Source organism: Malus domestica, chromosome 03, assembly GCF_042453785.1.
Source record: "Malus domestica chromosome 03, GDT2T_hap1".
Lineage (NCBI taxonomy): Eukaryota > Viridiplantae > Streptophyta > Magnoliopsida > Rosales > Rosaceae > Malus > Malus domestica.
The window spans coordinates 13,882,123-13,900,495 of record NC_091663.1 but is presented as its reverse complement, the minus strand read 5'-3'; the positions used below and the strand labels follow the sequence as shown (position 1 = coordinate 13,900,495).

At 40.4% G+C, this 18,373-nt stretch overlaps 1 pseudogene; it reads left to right on the top strand.

Annotated features, from left to right (window-relative positions):
* The first annotated feature begins 8,734 nt into the window (after positions 1 to 8,734).
* Positions 8,735 to 10,570, top strand: LOC139194671 (uncharacterized; annotated as a pseudogene).
* The last annotated feature ends 7,803 nt before the right edge of the window (positions 10,571 to 18,373 follow it).

Here is an 18,373-nt window from a genome sequence, read left to right as displayed (position 1 = left end):
ACAGATATACCCATGTCCTAATACCACGTCTCTGAAAGCTTCGTGAGGGTTCCAGCATCATACTTCGCCTTCTCCAAAATTAAAGATTCCTAGCATCACATCAAAATAAAAAAAAATGTTTTATTAAATAGAGTCAATTTTATTACAAAAAAAAAGAAAGAAAGAAAGAAAGATACATGTTTTATGTATTTACAAAAAAAAAGAGAAAGAAAAAATAAAATACATATGTTTTATGTATTAATAAAAAATAAAAAATAAATCAGGCCCAGCCCAAATGCCAGGCCCATCCTCACTTGTGTCTCGGCCCAGCAGCGGAAAGCTCAATTCACAGGCCCAGTCCCACCATCTGCAGAAGACGGATCAGGTTGAGTCCAGAGACACAGAGATAGCGCAGAGCAACAGCAGCTGCGGATAAACCAATCAGAAAACCTGAGTCAGAGTTCCAGAGCCGACTCAGTTGAGTGAGAGAATGGGAGATGCTTCTAGTGCAGAAACGGCATCAACAGCAAGATAACGATACAAGGACTCCATCACCAACAGCAGCAACTCGCGGCATTTCTCTCCGTCGCTATCCCCAGGGACGATTCCGCCTCCGCCTCCGCCTCCGTCCCATCCTCTAACTCCGACGACGATGACTCTGCTCGGCTCACCGCCATCAATTCGCTCCACCGCGCCGTCACCAAGCTCGCCCTCAAATGCGACCACAGATCCGTTAGCGTCGGCGACGAGGCGCTCGTCCTCATTTCTGTGATGCCGTAACCTCACGCGCCTGAAGATCCGCGCATACCGTGAGTTGACCGATGCTGGGATGACGTCGCTCGCCAAAAACTGCAAAAAGAGTTGAAGAAGTCCCAAAACACAATGAATGAAGAGGAGCACAACGCACACAGGCGGGTGAATTCAGAAGAAAGAGGGCTGATTCGTCCGGCTGAAGGCGGAGGAAGGAGATCTTCGTCTCTGTGATTGTACTTGGGTTTCCAAGTTTAGGGCTTTCGTCATCAGCCCTCTTCAATTTCCAATCCGTGCAGCCACAGGGAGACTCTGTTGACCAAAAAGAAGAAGAAAGAGGGGTAAAGCTCGCATTTTGAATGAGCGGCGAGTGTCAGAGGCTCGGAAATTAATTTGGGGATTAGGGTTTCGCAATTCGATTGAGTGGAGGAAAGAGGGGGTAGTCGGAAATGGCTTACAGAAGGAGACAGCAGGTTTTGTCTTCGTCGTCGTCATCGACATCAAGCACGAGCTTTCAATTTGAAGAAGAAGAGGAAGATAAAACTCGGCACCCATTGTCGCCGTCGCATTCTGACGATTTGCTTGCGGCCAAAGCCATTCGAGCCTCGTCGGCGCATCGGGACTCCTCTCTCTCCTCCGCTTACTCTGCTCGCGGTGCTCAGCCGGCTGTCAACTCCTCCTCCCCAACGTCCTCATTGCCTTCCCGATATTCCAACCCCGCCACCATGCTGCAGTCCTTCATCCTTCCGTCCTCATGCTCTCCTGCAACTCTCCCTGAAGCTTGCAGGATAATGAAGTTTGTTGCTGCTGCCCTAATTTTGATGATGGTGAGCTCTTCCTTTGCCACAGTGAAGACTTCGGATGAACATGATGAATATCGACGTGACCGACTGCAGGGCGATGGGGTTGAAGAAGCTGCACCACTTTTTGTCCAACACCGAGCTCACCACACGGCAGACGAGGAGAACACGTCGCAGCAAGGAAACAGGACAGTGCAGTTAAGATTTAGGGCAGTAAGCTGGTGCAGTGTCTATGTAAAGACTACGCAGTGCCTTATGTATGTATGCATGTGTGTATGAATGCGAGTGTATATATATATATTGGTCTCAACAGGCTGCAAATAAAACCGGTCTGCATGTAGTGCAGTGACTGTGCGAGCAGTGATCCGCATGCGATGCAGTGACTGTGTAAAAAGCAATCCGCATGCAGTGAAGAATGTAATAAGGTGACTGTGCAAGTGAAAAGATGGTCCGCATGCGAGAAGAACGCAGTGCAGTGAAGAAGGCCACCAAAAAAAAAAAAAAAAACCAACCGTGCTATCGTCAAGCCACTCACGAGTGTGTATTACTATTAGCAAGTCAATAATGGAAAAGGAAATGGGTGGTGACGACAAAATGATGCTTCCAGTCACCATCTAAAAGGAAATGGGTGCACTACTCACCATCTAAAAGGAAGTGGGTGCATAGGGAAGTAATACATCTTAGTCAGATATGCGTTTTATTTGCGTTTCAACACAACATACTGAATAAAATAAGGCATGTCCATTAATATCTCCGAGAAATTACACAAAAAAAAAAAAAAAAAAAAAAAAAAAGAGCCTTCACGAATGTCACTTGTGTGAAACCTCAGTACTTGGAGCCTTGATACTCGGTGGAACCCTAAAGGAAGGAGGCACTGAAAATAGCTTATTCGGAGCCTCAATACTTGGTCGAACTCCAGATGACGAAGGCAAAAAGTGCCTCTGGAATACATCCACAAACTTCCGATGGTCACTTTGAATTCGACCTTCGGAGTCCATCAGCTGATCAAGCTTCCTCTTCATGCTCGTCGAATAACTATTTGCAAGCACATGCAACTCTCTATTCTCACGCCTGAGCTGCCTAATCTCTTGACTAAGAGCTGCCACCTCGGCTGTCAATGATTCAACCTGGCGAGTTCGAGCGAGTAAGCGTTGGCCCATGTTGGAAACAGAGTTCGCACACTGGACACTGAGAGCCTGGGACTCTTGAACAGCTAACTCATCGGACCGTCGTGAAAGTATCCTATTATCTTTAGGAGTGATGAGGTTTCTGGCTACAACCGTAGCCGTTGTTGCATCCCTCATCACAGAGTCTTCAACTGTAAGGGGGCCATTAGAAGAAAAAAAAGACGGGCGCCATACATTACCCTGACGCGGTGCGCCTGTGTCACTGCTGAGACTCAAATCTAAGCAAATGTTAAAAAGGGAAGCCATTTTCAAAAATACTAAAAGAAAAGGGTTGGAGGAAGTAAAATCTCAGAGCAGCAGAGATAATTTTTCACGGGCAGGCAATCTTCAAATTGTGCATGTTGAATACAATTGACACCTCTTTAAAAGGAGAGGCAGCACAATCATTCGTTCATAAATCGAAGAGACACCACTCTCCGAATTTCAAAACCCAGATTTTCCTGCGTAAAGTCCGTCGACACTTTTCAGACACAATCTCAGCTTTCGGCTATCACGTGCAACTTTGTCAGAGATCACTGACAAAGTTGAAAACGTGTGAAGTCCATTACGCCAACTACCGCACTTCTGCCGACAAGCGTGGGTGACAAGGCCACGCTCACCCTACCACTTGATGTTGAGAGCTCACCATATAATTCGACCCCCATCCTATACCAAAACTCAGTTTTCTTCCTCCCTGAAAACACATCCAGCCTGACCCCTCTTCCTTGCCGAAGGCATCTGCAACCAAAACTCAGTTTTCTTCCTCTCTGAAAACACATCCAGCCTGACCCTTCTTCCTTGCCGAAGGCATCTGCAACCAAAACTCAGTTTTCTTCCTCCCTGAAAACACATCCAGCCTGACCTTTCTTCCTCGCCGAAGGCATCTGCAACCAAAACTCGGTTTTCTTCCTCCCTGGAAGCGCCTCTTCAACCAAGCCACACTAGAGCAAAGGTATCTCATATCATTGGGGTTGAGAGCAAGAGTATCTCATAGCATGCTTTCTCCCTATCCTTTTCTTTGTCCTCCCTCTTCACTGCGAAGACAAGGATAAAGAAAGCAATATGTCGGAACCTCCACTCAAGCTCCTGGTAAGGAACCGACTGCTTGGAACCTTTCCTGATTGCTCACCTAGCCATGCTCTCGAATACCCATCTTCAACATCTTATGCTTCTTCTTCGTCTACCACGTCTGCCTGGAAAACAGATGATGCAGGTGAAGATGATGCAGATGAAGATGATGCATCGAAGCATATGGAGACAAGCGCGACAAATGCATGTGCTGATCGTCCGCTACTTCTTCAAAAGCAAAAGTATCTCATATCACTGGGGTCGAAAGCAAAGGTATCTCATATCATGCTCTTCCCCCATCTTCTCATTTGCCCTTGCTCTTGCCTGCTGAACAAAGAGAAAGGAAGCAATCAGTCGGAACCTGAAATTAAATGTCCGACCAGGAACTGATTGCCCGGAACCTTTGCCTGGTTACTTACCTAGCGTTGCTCTCGAGTGCTCATCTTCAACTGCTGATATGTCTTGAATTCCCTCAGCAAACGCTTCAGGAGTGTGGATCTGTTGACATCGGCGCTTTGCACTGAAGCTGCCAAGCATGAGTGAGTCGCTGAGAGGTGGTGCTCCGAAGAACCATTTAAAGGTAAAAGGTTGCATACCGCTTCAGCTATGCAAAAGAAACAAGCAGAGAAGAATGCAACATAACGAGCTGGAACAAATCATGAAGCACGAAGCCTTCCCTGCATGACCACATAATCCAGACAGAGGAGTTCAAGTAAAGATCCAAGCTGGACACCGTTGCTCTAACCAAAAGGCTCGAGAAGCTTTAACAACCTTTCGCTGGCACCGTTACCGAAGAGCAAAGCCTCGATAATCCTTAAAGATCAAGTCACCAACTGGAAGAAGAGCCCATCGATCTTAAAGATCATACTGTTGACCAAACTGCTCAGGGTTCATATGAAAATGTTGTGAACTTCCTTGATCTTTCAAAGCATGCATGTCCTGAAACTGCTCGTGGTCATGTTTAAGTTCGAAATCAAGCCTCAACGACCCTGACTCAAGATCAAGTGTCCACCACCCTTGAGTCAAATCCAGTTCAAGATTAAGTCTATGGAAAGTCCTTTGAAGGCAACCAGAAAACTCCTCCAGCCTAGTTCAAGATCAAAGCTATGGAAAATCAACAAGCACAACAAAATACGTGCTAATTCATCCATTATCAAAGCCAAGGATCGTCTACTACACGAAGCTCCTTGTGGTCCAATTTCATCCAAGATCAAGCCTCAACGGCCTTTGAAGAAATTCCAAACAAAATTCAAGAACAAGCCTTAACGGCACTTGAAGAAACTCCTAGACCAGTTCAAGATCAAGCCTCAACGGCCCTTGGATCGACAACTGCATTAAGGGACTTCAAAACGCATCTTCTACATGTAACAAGCACATGTATACAACGCGCCTTGAAGTGGGGGCATTTGTAGACATTGAAATTTCGGTGGCATATATGTTAGCCATTGCATTAAGATTACATTTGTAAACATTGAAATTTTAGTGAAATAAATGTTGACCATTGTGTTAAAATTACAACCTTCATTCACTTCACCTACAACATCCACCAACATTCACCTACAACATCCACCAAAATTCACCTACAACATCCACCAAAACAAATGGATGGTGGTGGTTCATTCCCAAAGCCTATAAATAGGCTCCTCCATCAAAGAATCAAGAGAGGATTTTGGCATACATTTTCTCTACTCCCAAATTGGAAGAGAATTCACACCACACCAAAGCCTTGAAGCCTCGAAACTCTGAAGCTCTCAAGCAAATCCCGAAGGATCAAGAAAGCCCTCTTCGTTCTTCGTGAAATCCACCAATTCAAGATCAAGCCCCGACGGCCCTTGAAGAAGGTGTTCATCATTCATCAACTGTTCGTCCAAGATCAAGCCTCGACGGCCCTTGGATCAACAACACTACATCTACACGTTTCAAAGATAGAATCAGAGGATAAATTTGTAGAAGAGATTGTAACCCCTAAATCATTAATACAAATATTATTTTGTACACGTGTTCTTGTTTCATTCATCGCAGGAATTCTCGTGTTTACAGTTTCATTCACCATTTGGTTCATGCAACTTGTGTTTCTTTATTAAAAAGGTGTGGAGATTTGAACTTGAAACCTTTTAAAACATTTGGAAGAGAACAACTACTGCACATTCAATTTTTTTTTTCTGCTAAGCACCTATGTCTGTCTTAAAGCCCACTTTGTTTATGACCTTTCTTTAGACAATCCAAAATAATTCGATAATCTTCTAAGACTGCCTCCTTTGACTAATGACATTCTTTTCAAATATGCAAAATCCTCGATTATGGGCAACATATGATTAGGAAGAGCTTGCTCGAATTGGTCTAGAGTCAGCAATAACGAATACAAAACATAGGCGTAGTTTAATAAACATTTAATCAAGAGGGATTCGAGGGAGCCTATTTAACAATATCATTTTTTGTACCGCACAGTAGTGGCTTTATTCTAGTGGTAGAGACACATGAGGACCAAGACAGGCCTGGGCCTTCCCATTATTTTCTTTATTTTGTATGCTTCTGCTTGTGTTTGTTAGCTTTAATTTCTATTTGTGTGTTTTCCCTTGAGCAGTGTAGTTAAAACTTAAATCACCATTTTTGCATGCTTGTTCAACTTCGATGTAGTAATCGTTTCTTTTTAACAAAACTTATGAGCAAGTTCGATGCCTATAGTATTATTATCTCAATGTTAAATTATTATTTTCGTGACTCCGTTGCTCTCCTTTGATTCAAATTTCCCTTCCTATACAAAAGTTCAACCCTCAAATCTTCTCTCATTGATTGTATTATTTTTAATCTAATTTATGTCATATGGCCTAAAGGTTCCTCCTAGTTTCGATTTTTGGCTCTGCCACTGCTTCATTAAATAGCTAAATACGAAGACAAATTACGAGCATCCTGTGACAGCCAAATTTGAAGCCAAAATTGCTGGCGACGATGCAAGTAACGGTCAAACTGTGTTGAGCTCTACAGAGGTTAAATTACAAGATATATCTACAAAAAACCATGGTGTCCTATTGTATGGTTAGTTATGGAATTCTAGAAACCATGAAGTCTAGGTTTTGTTGTGTTTTAGTTCAAACAAAAGTCACTTGAAGAATGGGTTAAAGCTAGTAATTTTATCCAATGGTTTAATACGTAACAGAAAAAACAAAAACAAAAAGTACAGAAGACAGCGCCCCTAAATTTAGACATATACCCTTCTTGCGTTGTTTATATATATCATACTCCATTCATGTTGGAAGTATGCCCACAAAGCCACTCATTTGATGTAATAGCTTTTGGAATACTTATTATGTTAAACGATTATATGTTTAATGAAGGGCAAAGCTTACTGTTAACTGTATTTATTGTATTATGTGTTTAAGCAATAAGGGAATCCAAGGAATGTATTTAATCTAAGAGAGAAGTGATCTAAGTAACTTAGATTAATGAGACCTTTCACTTATGTTCATTCCTAAAATGTTCCTAGCCATAGGATTGCCAATTGGGCATTGACAATCCGCTAAGGTTAGTATGTGTTATGTTAACTTAAGCGTGAGTATGACTAGTCTTTGGCTATCTAGATGCCAAAGGCATTCCATCGAGAATGTCCACGACATTGTTGGGGTCAAGCTATCTAGTCATGTAGGCATATGAATGCACAACAAGGGATCTCTAACCTTCCAAGGTGGAGGGAGAATACTCTGAGATATGATTCGGGAGTCTTATGCCAAAGTATACGAATATGACTTAGGAAGTTTGTTCCAAATCATATTCAATTGAATCACATTGTATAGTAGACATGAAACAAACTATCACTCAAACAATGTGATTAAGAGTATTGTATTAGAGAATGACCATATTGCATTGTAATTGTAACTAGATAGGTTCTCCAACCACTTCTACTTAGCTTGGGTAGCCATGACATACTGCTAGGTGTCACTCATGGTTAGTGGAAGCCCTGAAGATTAGCAAACACTAATCTTCATCAAAGGGAGAATTGAAATGTAGTTTCAATTCACAATCGATCGTTAAGAGTAACAATCGCCCACTGCTTCGCTAATTGGAACCTAATGGATCGTACACCGAGTAAGGGTGAAAGTGAAGAAATATAAATGAGATGGATACCAATTAAATGGTGTAATTGAGAATGGTCAAGATTAATTAATTAGTTATTAATTATACAAAAGGTTTGTATTGGGCTTTCAAGTTAGTTTCGGGTCTCAGGGCCCAAAAGGGTTTTGGTCCACAATGCCCATTATGTTTAAGTTGTATGACAACTAAAACAAAATGGGCAAATAGCCCAATAACTAAAGGATGGCTGGCTATAGGGTGAGTGGTAGTGAACTTGGCATAATTGCAAGTTTGTCACTCAAATGTGAGGTGCTATAAAAGGAACTTTATAGCTTTACCACATTGATGGTTTTCTTTTAGGAAAAAGAGCAAAACTCTTTCTCTTTTTGTCTTCCAAAGAGGCCGGCCACACTTAGAAAAAAATAGCTAGCAATCTTCCTTCCTCTATGTCATCCATTTCATCTTCACACCTCATCATTGGTGTGGAGACTTAAAGACACCAAACTTTTGGTGTTCTTGGAGTTGCTCTCCTCAAATCCTCAAGGAGCAAGGGAGAAGCAAAAAAGCAAACATCCAAGGAGCAAAGGAGGTGACTTGAAGGCCCTCTACTTGGGTGAATCCCTTGTGTAAACAAGGATGAGCTTCAAGGGTAATGAAACTCAAACTCTCTCTTCTCTTTAAGTTGTTAAATAGTCTTTTGGTTCACCATTCACTACGCTTGGAAAGTCATGGGTTTTAGAATTGTTTTGAATGCATGCCTACTTTAAAGTGTTATTAGTTTGCTTATGTGTTCAAATGTTCTCATAAGTTCTTAGCTAGGACAAATTTTTCCTTCAATTCATTCATTTCTTAACCCAAGAAAATAATTTGTAATCACGTTATCTTCAATTTAAAAACACACATCTTGAGCAATGGCCTCCTGTGAAGTCTAGTTTTAGTTTGGCTTCCCTCATCAAATGTTGTAAATTTTACCACACATGCTCTAGTTTAGATTTAGCTTTAATTGCTTCTCTGGGATCATGCTACTGGAAATATCACTTTAAGAGCTTAATTTCTCTCATCAAAGGTTTGTTCATACATATGCATTTCCTGCCATTATTTCTAGTTTATTATGTCTAGTGGTTATGTCTTGTTAAATCTTCTCGCTGTTTTTACGCGACCTGGGCACGCACTTTTAAGACAACCCACAAGGGCTTTCTGACAGCCTTTTCCTCGAGAGTGTTTTACAACCCTAGATCTTTTTAGATTGTGTTTGCACATGACACGTGTCTCTTCTTGTTCCCTTTCTTGTCTGAAACAAAGCCCACTATAAAAGCTTCATCTAGGGTTTCATTTTCATTTGGCTAAGTGATTTATTTTGTAGAATGATTGTTTTTAGCTTGAAGCTGCTCCTTTGTTCTTACTAGAAAACCCTAGCCACAAAATCACATTCATGCACTAAATACCTAGATCATTGCATATTAGGGCTGCGTTGTTTTTGTGATTTTGATCTTTGTTATTGGTCAAGCTTCTCTAGCTTCAAATCTTTGAGCTGACCTCTTTTTTGATTCATGTCAGTTTCATCTTTCAAGTGCTTGACTGGTGAAACTAACTAGACATCAAATCCAAATTTGCATCAACTTTGTCATCATATCATTTGCATAAGTTGATTGGATTTTCGATGCCATAAGGTAAAGAGCTAAGGAGGAGCTGCCACTTCTTGAAGACCGAAGGAGTTCTTCTTGTGTAAGGCAATGTTGCACAAAGGTAAAGTTGCTCTATAGATAGGGATCTAGGAATTGAGCTTGTGTGGTCTTTATAAGAACCTTGTTTTCACTAGTGGATTGGACTCAGTGGAGAGTACCCAGTTTTTTAATCCAAAGGTGGGTTTTTTTAGGCCAAAAACATCCCCTGCAATTTATTGTTTTACTAGTTTACTTATCTTCGCTTTGCGTGTGATATATGCTCATCATAATCACAAATAGATAAGTCTTTGCAACTAAGCTTGTTAGAGTTAAAGTGTTCACTAAATTGGATCTTAGTTAACTAGGAACATTTAAGTAAACTGAACTCATAATTTGACTTCTTCCGCAGTGAGTAAACTAACATATCTAAGCTTAGTTGTTGAGTGTTACTGAGTCAGACAAGCTTGTATATAGTTTTTAAATTGCAGGTTATTCCACTTGGTACCAATTTCACTTCCTCAATCAGTTATGCAATGTTCATTGCTTCCTAACTCTTATGTCTCTCGTCGTCTCAAGCACCATTTGCAAATGCAAGAGTGTCTCTATTAGTTAGAAGTGTTTGCAAGCAAACCCAAGGCCAATTCAACTACAACTATAAGCAATGTGTAAAATCTCTTTGGAAAGATATTCCAATTAGATCGCCAATTAATCTCAAAGATCTTGATATAGCTGTTCTTAAATTAGCAGCGGCAAATACAGCACATAAAAAAGCTACATTTGCAAAAGCTTTCAATGGCACCGGCAAGAATGCTAATGGCACGGGAGCTATAAAGCAATGTGTAGATTTGTATGATTTTGCGTTAGGGGCTTTCAATTTTGCAGTGTGACAAGTCAATGACGGTGACAAATCGGTCACCGAAATCTTCACACAGGCCCAAGATGACCCTGTTCGTTCCGAAAGAGCATCTGCCTCTGTTGAAGTTCAGTTTCTTATGTTAGTATCCCGACGAACTTTTGGGTCGTTTTATATAGGGATGTTGCATTCCTTGTTACTTCCCAGTCATTAAATATCTAGAAAAATATATGTGAGTAATGTATTAAAATATGAATGTACATGTGTACCAAAAAATGGTATCTATGATTACTATAAATAAAAAGATAGAAATTTGATGAAAAGAAAAAAAATGATATGGATAAAAAATATCGACTGTTTACGATCAATTTTGTGTTCCTCTTTAATTTGAATTTCTTATCATACATTCACTTTACTAGGCATTGGCTTTAATGAAGATGAAATTAAGGTATATGTATTTTCATTAAAAATTGACATCATCGTATCATACCGTATACATGCTCTAACTTGTTTCATTCACCATTCGATTCATGCAACTTGTGTTTCTTTATTAAAGGGGTGGGAGGATTCAAACTTGAAACCTTTTAAAACATTTGGAAGAGAACAACTACTGCACATTCAATTTTTTTCTGCTATGCACCCATGTCTGTCTTAAAGCCCACTTTGTTTGATGACATTTCCTTAGAGAATCCAAAATAATTCGATAATCTTGTAAGACTGCCTCCTTTGACTAATGACATTATTTTCAAGAATGCAAAATCCTCAATCATGGTCAGCATGGGATTACGAAGAGCTTAGATGAATCGGTCTTGAGTTAGTAGTAATGAATACAAAAGATAGGCGTAACTTTATAAACATTTAATCAAGAGGGATTCGAGGGTGCCTATTTAACAATATTATTTTTGGTACCGCGTGGTGGTGAATTTATTCGAGTTGCAGACATGAGGACAAGGTTACCCGTCTATCATTTTCTTTATTTTGTATGCTTTTGCTTGTGTTTGTTAGCTTTAATTTCTGTTTGTGTGCTTTCCATTGAGCACAATGTAGTTAAATCACCATTTTGCATGCGTAGTGTTGTTTAAAAAGTTTATATTGAAAAAAAATAAGAATCACTGTTGCATTTTTGAGCCATGATCTACAATGCTTGTTTAACTTCGATGTAGTAATTGTTTCTTTTTAGCAAAACTTATGAACAAGTTCGGTGCTTTATGGTACTATTATCTCAATAATAAATTATTATTTTATTGACTCCGTTGCTCTCCTTTGATTCAAATTTCCATTCCTATACAAAAGTTAACCCTCAAATCTTCTCTCGCTAATGTATTATTTTTAACCTAATTTATGTCATGAGGCCTAGAGGTTCCTCTTAGCTTCAATTTTTGGCTCCATCATTGCTTCATTAAATAGCTAAATATGAACACAAACTACAAGCATCCTATGATGACCAAATTTGAAGTCAAAATTACGGGTGACGGTGTGAGTAACGGTCAAATTGCATTTAGCTCTAAAGAGGTTCAATTACAAGATATATATACCAAAAACCACGATGTCCAAATTATGGTTAGGATTGGAATTCTAGAAACTATGAAGTCAAGCTTTTGTATTGTTTTTGTTCAAACAAAAGTCACTAGAAGAATGGGTTAAAGCTAGTAATTTCCATCCAATGATTTAATACGTAATAGAAAAAACAAAAACAGAAGGTACAAAAGACTACGCTATTAAATTTAGACTTATACCCTTCTTGGGTTGCTTATATATGTTGTGGGACCATTATTTTCTAGGATCGGAATAAGGCTGATCCTAATATTGTTACCTCAGAAGTCCGGTCATAGACTTACTAGCTTCTAGCAAAGCTATATCAGACAGTGCAGGATGCCACCATCATTCTGCTGCTGGGCACTAGGCGGAGTCCAAGCGATGCCGCTGGATGACCATGCGCATTCCGCAAGACACGTGATTTGATCTGGATAGAGACTCAATCAAATCCTATAAGTCTTGGAGTCCCTACAATCTAGGGATAGGTGTGCGCTACAAGTAATCACACTCCTAAGATGATGCTATATCTACTTACTAGATATCCTCTCGGATTCTCCTGGCTTAGAACAAGGATTATATCCTTAAAAAGTCTCGCTTTCATGGTATAAATACACCCATATTGGGTTCCTCTATGGTAACGCAATTTATACAGTTTAATTTTGTTACCTATTGCTTGAGTCTCAAATCATTCACTAACTTGACCGTTGGAGAGCCTTTGGCCGACATACCCCCTAAGCCAAGGGTTTGCTTACGGTTGTTTACTGTTTTGCAAGTTGTTCTAGACTACACGAATTTGTGCTCAACCACCGCTTATGGAGGTGTGCAGATTTTGTTCCAACAATTGGTGCGTTTACTAAGAGAGAACCCATATTCCTCTCGACCAGATCACTTAACTAACAAATATGTCAGCCGAAGAAGGCTTAGTCAACGCGCACATTAATCCGACCGGTGAAGAAGGCCTACTCTGTGATGTATCAGTTATTACTGGGGCAAAAAGCTTGTTGTCCCCAACTACTGCAGCAACGCCTGGAGCTAACAACGACCCCCAAAGGATGACTATAGCCCCTGGGGAAGGAGGAGATCTAGCTAGAAGGTATCCCCCTTCTATGGATCAAATATGGGAAACTCTAACCAAGATTAGCACTTTTGTCCAAAAACTACAAAAGAACCAAACTTCTGCCCAAGTTGAGAGCCATTCTGACTTCGTGGACATGGAAGAACCTAGAGAACTCGAGCGGGACAACACCTCCTACCAGGTTCCAGTCATTGGATTTGGAAGCATAAGCACCATAAAGCCAGAAAGTGACCCCATAATGTCTCCAATCATTTAGGCATCAGCAAAAGTGGCAAGCCTCTAGAGAAATCCCACCATTGATCGATGGACCCTAAGCGTAGATACGGGATAAGGAATCCAGAATCCTTAGAATACCCCTCAAAACACCTCGAGGGTACCGAGAGCAAAACCCCGCCATCTAAGGTTTGACGAACTCGAGATTCCTGAGAACCAAGAGTAAAGATATTCTCCAAACATATATAACCAGGCAGGTCACATCCTACTCCCTACTCCAAATAATCGAAGGAGTTCCTCCGCCTGAAAAATTCTCTCAACTAAGGTTCAAGTCTTTCCTTGGTGACTCCGACCCCGATACAATAACAATGATGCCTTGATGTGCAAGATGTTCTTGTCCACCTTGGAGGGACCTGCTATGAGGTGGTATTCAAAATTACCGGCCAGGTCCATTGACTACTTTGAAACTCTGGTCAACTTATTTACTAATACAAATTTTGTATACCGTGATGTCCGGAAGCACCACGAAGCTATGTTCAGGTTACTCCCTCAAACCAGAGATGAAAGTCTTTGAGCCTATTTGAAGCACTTCCGTACAGAATTGGCTGAGGTACAAAAACTAGATGATAAGCTCGCGACTATAGCATTCAAACGAGGCATTTATGTCCATTTTCTTATCTCCTAAAAGAAGTACGACTATGCTACTTTAGCTAAATGCTTCGTTATCGCAGACAATATGACAGACTCGATGACAAGAGTCAAAGAACAACTGTTGAACCAGATTACTCTAGAAAAATAGATAGAATAAGGGTAGACAGAGACACTCCCCCATCTTCTCTATGACAAGTTATGAGAGGAGGGCGTCCAGACAAACAAGTCATATCAAAGCTTAAGCAGTACATCGCCTTGAACACTGCCATTAATAACATCCTCCACAGTGTAAAAGATAAACCTTTCCTCTGACACCTCGCCCAAAACCACTCCTAGAACACCTGGCTAAGAAGAACCCAAGCGAATACTACTCCTTCCACAAAAGTACCGCCCACGCCACCAGAGGTTGTCGAGCGTTGAGGTAGACCTAGCAATTTCTTACACAACCTGTTAATACGACACGTAAACGACATGAAAATAATAGGTTTCGAGTCAACACGATAACTAATCGGGGTCGTTATCGGGTCACACCACAAGGACCCTTTATTAACAAGTTTACACAAAGGTGACACGTGAGTAACCCGTTTCGGCATTTTAAGAAAAAAGTTATTTTGATTATTTTAAATTTTTAAACTACTAAAAAAACTTACTATAAAATACTATAGCCATAGTGTATATGTATATATAGTATATTAAATGTGTACTACTGTAATTTATAGTAATGTACTAATGTTTTTCATTAGGCTCTTATTTTGGACTATGTAATACTTGAAAGACAATTTTTTTTTAATGTTTTGAAATAATATTTATGTGACAATATAGTATGTATACTAATTTAGTATTATGTTTTAATTTTTTTTCATTTTCATTATTTATTGATTTAAAATATATTTTCTTTAACGAGGTAACGAGTTGGGTCATATTACCTGATAATATTAACAAGTCGATTTCGGGTCGGGTCATATTATCCGTTTACTTTAATGGGTGTTACATGATACGAGTTAAGATATCGGGTATGTCACGAAAATGACATGAACACGGAAAACACGACATGAATGTCCAGTCTGCACAGAGGGATCATATCGAGGAATTATTGGATCAAAGGCACTACTAGAATTCGTCAAGGATAAGGTCAGAAAAGAAAATTCGACCGAACCCAGGGAAATGGATCGGTCAGATAAGCACATTGAAGATGAAAACCAACAGCCTATAAAGAAACTGACCCTCAACATAAACTTCATCCGTGAAGGACGGATGCAAGCAGCATTGGAAGCCACTAGGAATCCGATGCCAATCACCCTGAAGTGGATGCCTCATCGTCACATTAAGATAGAATAAAAATAAAAGGTAATATGAACTACATGGGGTTTGATTCCCTTACCAGGATATGTAGGTAGTTCCCTTCGGACCCAATCGCAACACCACCACCTGCACGAAGACAAGTCCATAGAGAACTCATCTCCTAACACCCCATCATAGGCTCATCGTCAAAAGTGATCTTTGTTATAATTTTTATGTCATATCATATTTTCTTTTTAACTACACTAGTAATTTGATTCTTCATCTCGAAGATATGTAGGCAATCCTTCTCAGATTCAATCACACCCCCTTGTAAACCAACTTTACTTGGATCATGAATAAAGGAGCATCTGTTTGTCTTAATTGTCTATTCTTTCTTTATTTTTAAGTAATGCAATGAGTACCCTACTTGTTCAAAATAGGGCTCCAACTTTGAAAACTTTTCACTAGTGCAAGTTTAAAAACATTCAAAGTTACACTGTTAAATGAGTCTTATTTAGCCCAATCCATCTAGAATGATTAGCAACTTAGTAGACTCAAACTGTAATAAACGCGGTAACGATTGGCGGGCTATGGGCACAGGCACATGGCGCATTAACTCGACAGTCCAATGCACCTTCCGGCTTCAGAAAGTTTATGTAACCAACAAGGTTGTGGGTTGTAAGATTCAAACCTGGGCTCTACGCCATTCGAGGGAATAGTCGAAAGGGTGATCTAGTACTTATCTGAAGGTGGCTCTGAAATCCGACCCCGAGTATGACTAATATATCCCAGACCAACTTACTAAGATAACTAAGCTTTGCAACACCAAGTGTTAGCATGTCTGAATGGGGCATCCAAACTAGGTAATCTCCAAGAGGAATTTATTCCAATGAAGCTTCGATACACAAAAATGCTTTAGTCAAGCCAACTAAAGTAGTCAGATTGGAAATGCTCAGGTCTAATGTTTAGGGTCTGCCAAAAAGATTCAAAAAGTGTTTCCAACCCACAAGTAGGCGACCTTGTCGCCAACGATCTTTTGCCTAAAAATTCACTAGGGACAAACATGTAACACGAGCTAAGAAGTATACACTCTTCAAGCATCATGTTGCAACAAAACTCAAAGAACCCAAAAAGGGAATAAGAATAACATGTGAGGACACTCCCGAGAAACGAGATATCATCATCTCCGATCTAGCGCAAAAGTAGAAAAGCAAAGGGTTGTCCATAGGTCTTAACGTCTGGTATCATAGTAAGGTGGTGTCTGAATATCGCGATGGGTACCCTTACAAAAGTTGAGTTTGGAAGATGATGTTATTCCGAATCAACATCATCAAGGGGGCTGTTATGTTCGTCCCAAGCCCAAAAACTCATTCGTGCTTCACCTTCCTTCTGATCATTCCAAAGTTAGCTTACTCTAGACAATTAGCTAGATCGAGGACACGGCTAGAAAAATACAAAGAACATGACAGGAACACCTTCGGATAAAAAGGTTGAAAGACTCAAAGGCCGGACATGAGCAAAGTGTTCAATGAGTAGGACATGCCCTTATTCTAGCCAGGCAAAGCATAAAGGGGAAAACTGCTCCGCAATGTCAAAGTCCATTACATCCACATGATCAACCAAAGGGAAACCAATAAGAGGGGTATTAGCAGTAGTAGTGGTATCTTTCTTCTTTATCTATCCCTCAAGATTCCGAATGAGGCTCACCTTGCTTTGATAAGATGAGAACCTATGCATCCACTGCAAGCGAATAAGACATCGATAAACCATCGTCCCTTATTTTATCTTGGTATTATTGTTATAGTTTTGTGACCAAGTTCGATTGGGAGGCGAACTTCATAGGTCTAGATCGGGAATTTTCCAAAAATAAGGTGCACAAGATAGGCATATTTTAAGCAAGCGCGTGTCTAGTGTCAAAATCCCAAAAAGGATCACTTCGGTACAAAAGTTTGAGGGAGACAAGCCCTCACCCCTAGTGATGAAACATTTGAAAAAAAAAATTACACAATGTTCTTGGCTAAAGTTATCAAGGTATTATGTTAGAACAAAAATGTGTTACGCCCACCTTGCTGTGTTTCGAGCGCAACATTACATTGAAGCTGAGTATTCAAATGGAAAACCGCCACCGTCGTTGTCCACCCGTAGAGCGGTGGAGAAGAATGGAGACAAAGAATTCACTAAGGCATCCCATCACTTTGAAGAAATTGGACTCCGATGCAAATTTTGCACTTAGAATCCAAAAGGGAAGAAGGTTGGTGATGGGGCACCTTTATGGAATCCAAGCACTCAAGCCACATGAGTACCATATCGGCGAGTGCTTGAGTGAAGAACCGTCACCGCCACAATCATCCAACATCAGATAATGAAGGAAGCAGTGGCCGACAACTCTTCTTGGAATTTCAAACACATGGTATAGATAAACTCCAATGCAATATTTGCATCGAAGGTAGCACATGGGATGAATATTATAGAACACGTTGCAGGAAGAAGGGAAGCATTTTCAGAAGGTTTGTAGAAGGAGACAATTTTTTGGGATTGCATTTTTCTCAACAAAGAACTCAAAAAAGGATTAGAGTTAGGCAAGGAAGGCACATGCCTTATGGCAGAAAATTGGAAAAGTTTGAAGGAAATCGCTGCTAGAATAAGCTATATAAAGGAAAATCACCAAGAGATCTCACCGTTGAAAGTGAAGATACGTGTATCTTGGGGTCAATATACACGAAGATTAATGATAATTAATAAAACATGAGGAATAAGTTACCACATAAAACAAAGCGTTCGTCATCATAGCAAGGGATTTATTTTCATAATTCCGAAGATTATGCGATGGAAATTGAAGTGACTCGACTACCTAACTTAAAATGATGATCCGAGGACCAGACAGTACATATTCCAACTTACTCCGAAAGGCATGGTCTTTGGTAACAATCCATCCTCAAGAGGAACGGGGTTGCCTTTCAAAGAGATAGTTAGGGGCAATTGTGGAAACATGATTTTCTAGGGCTGGAGCAAGGCTAATCCGAATACTGTTACCTCAGAAGTTCGGTGATGGACTCACCAGCTCTGGGTGAAGCTATATCAGACAAAGCAGGATGCCACAATCATTCTGCGCCGGGGCACTAGGCGAAGCCCAAGTGGTTCTACTGGACAACCATGCTTACTCTGCAAGACATGAGATTTGATCTGGATATGGACTTAATAAAATCCTATAAGTCTTTGAGTCCCTACAATCTAGGGATACACATGCGCCGCAAGTAATCATACTCCCA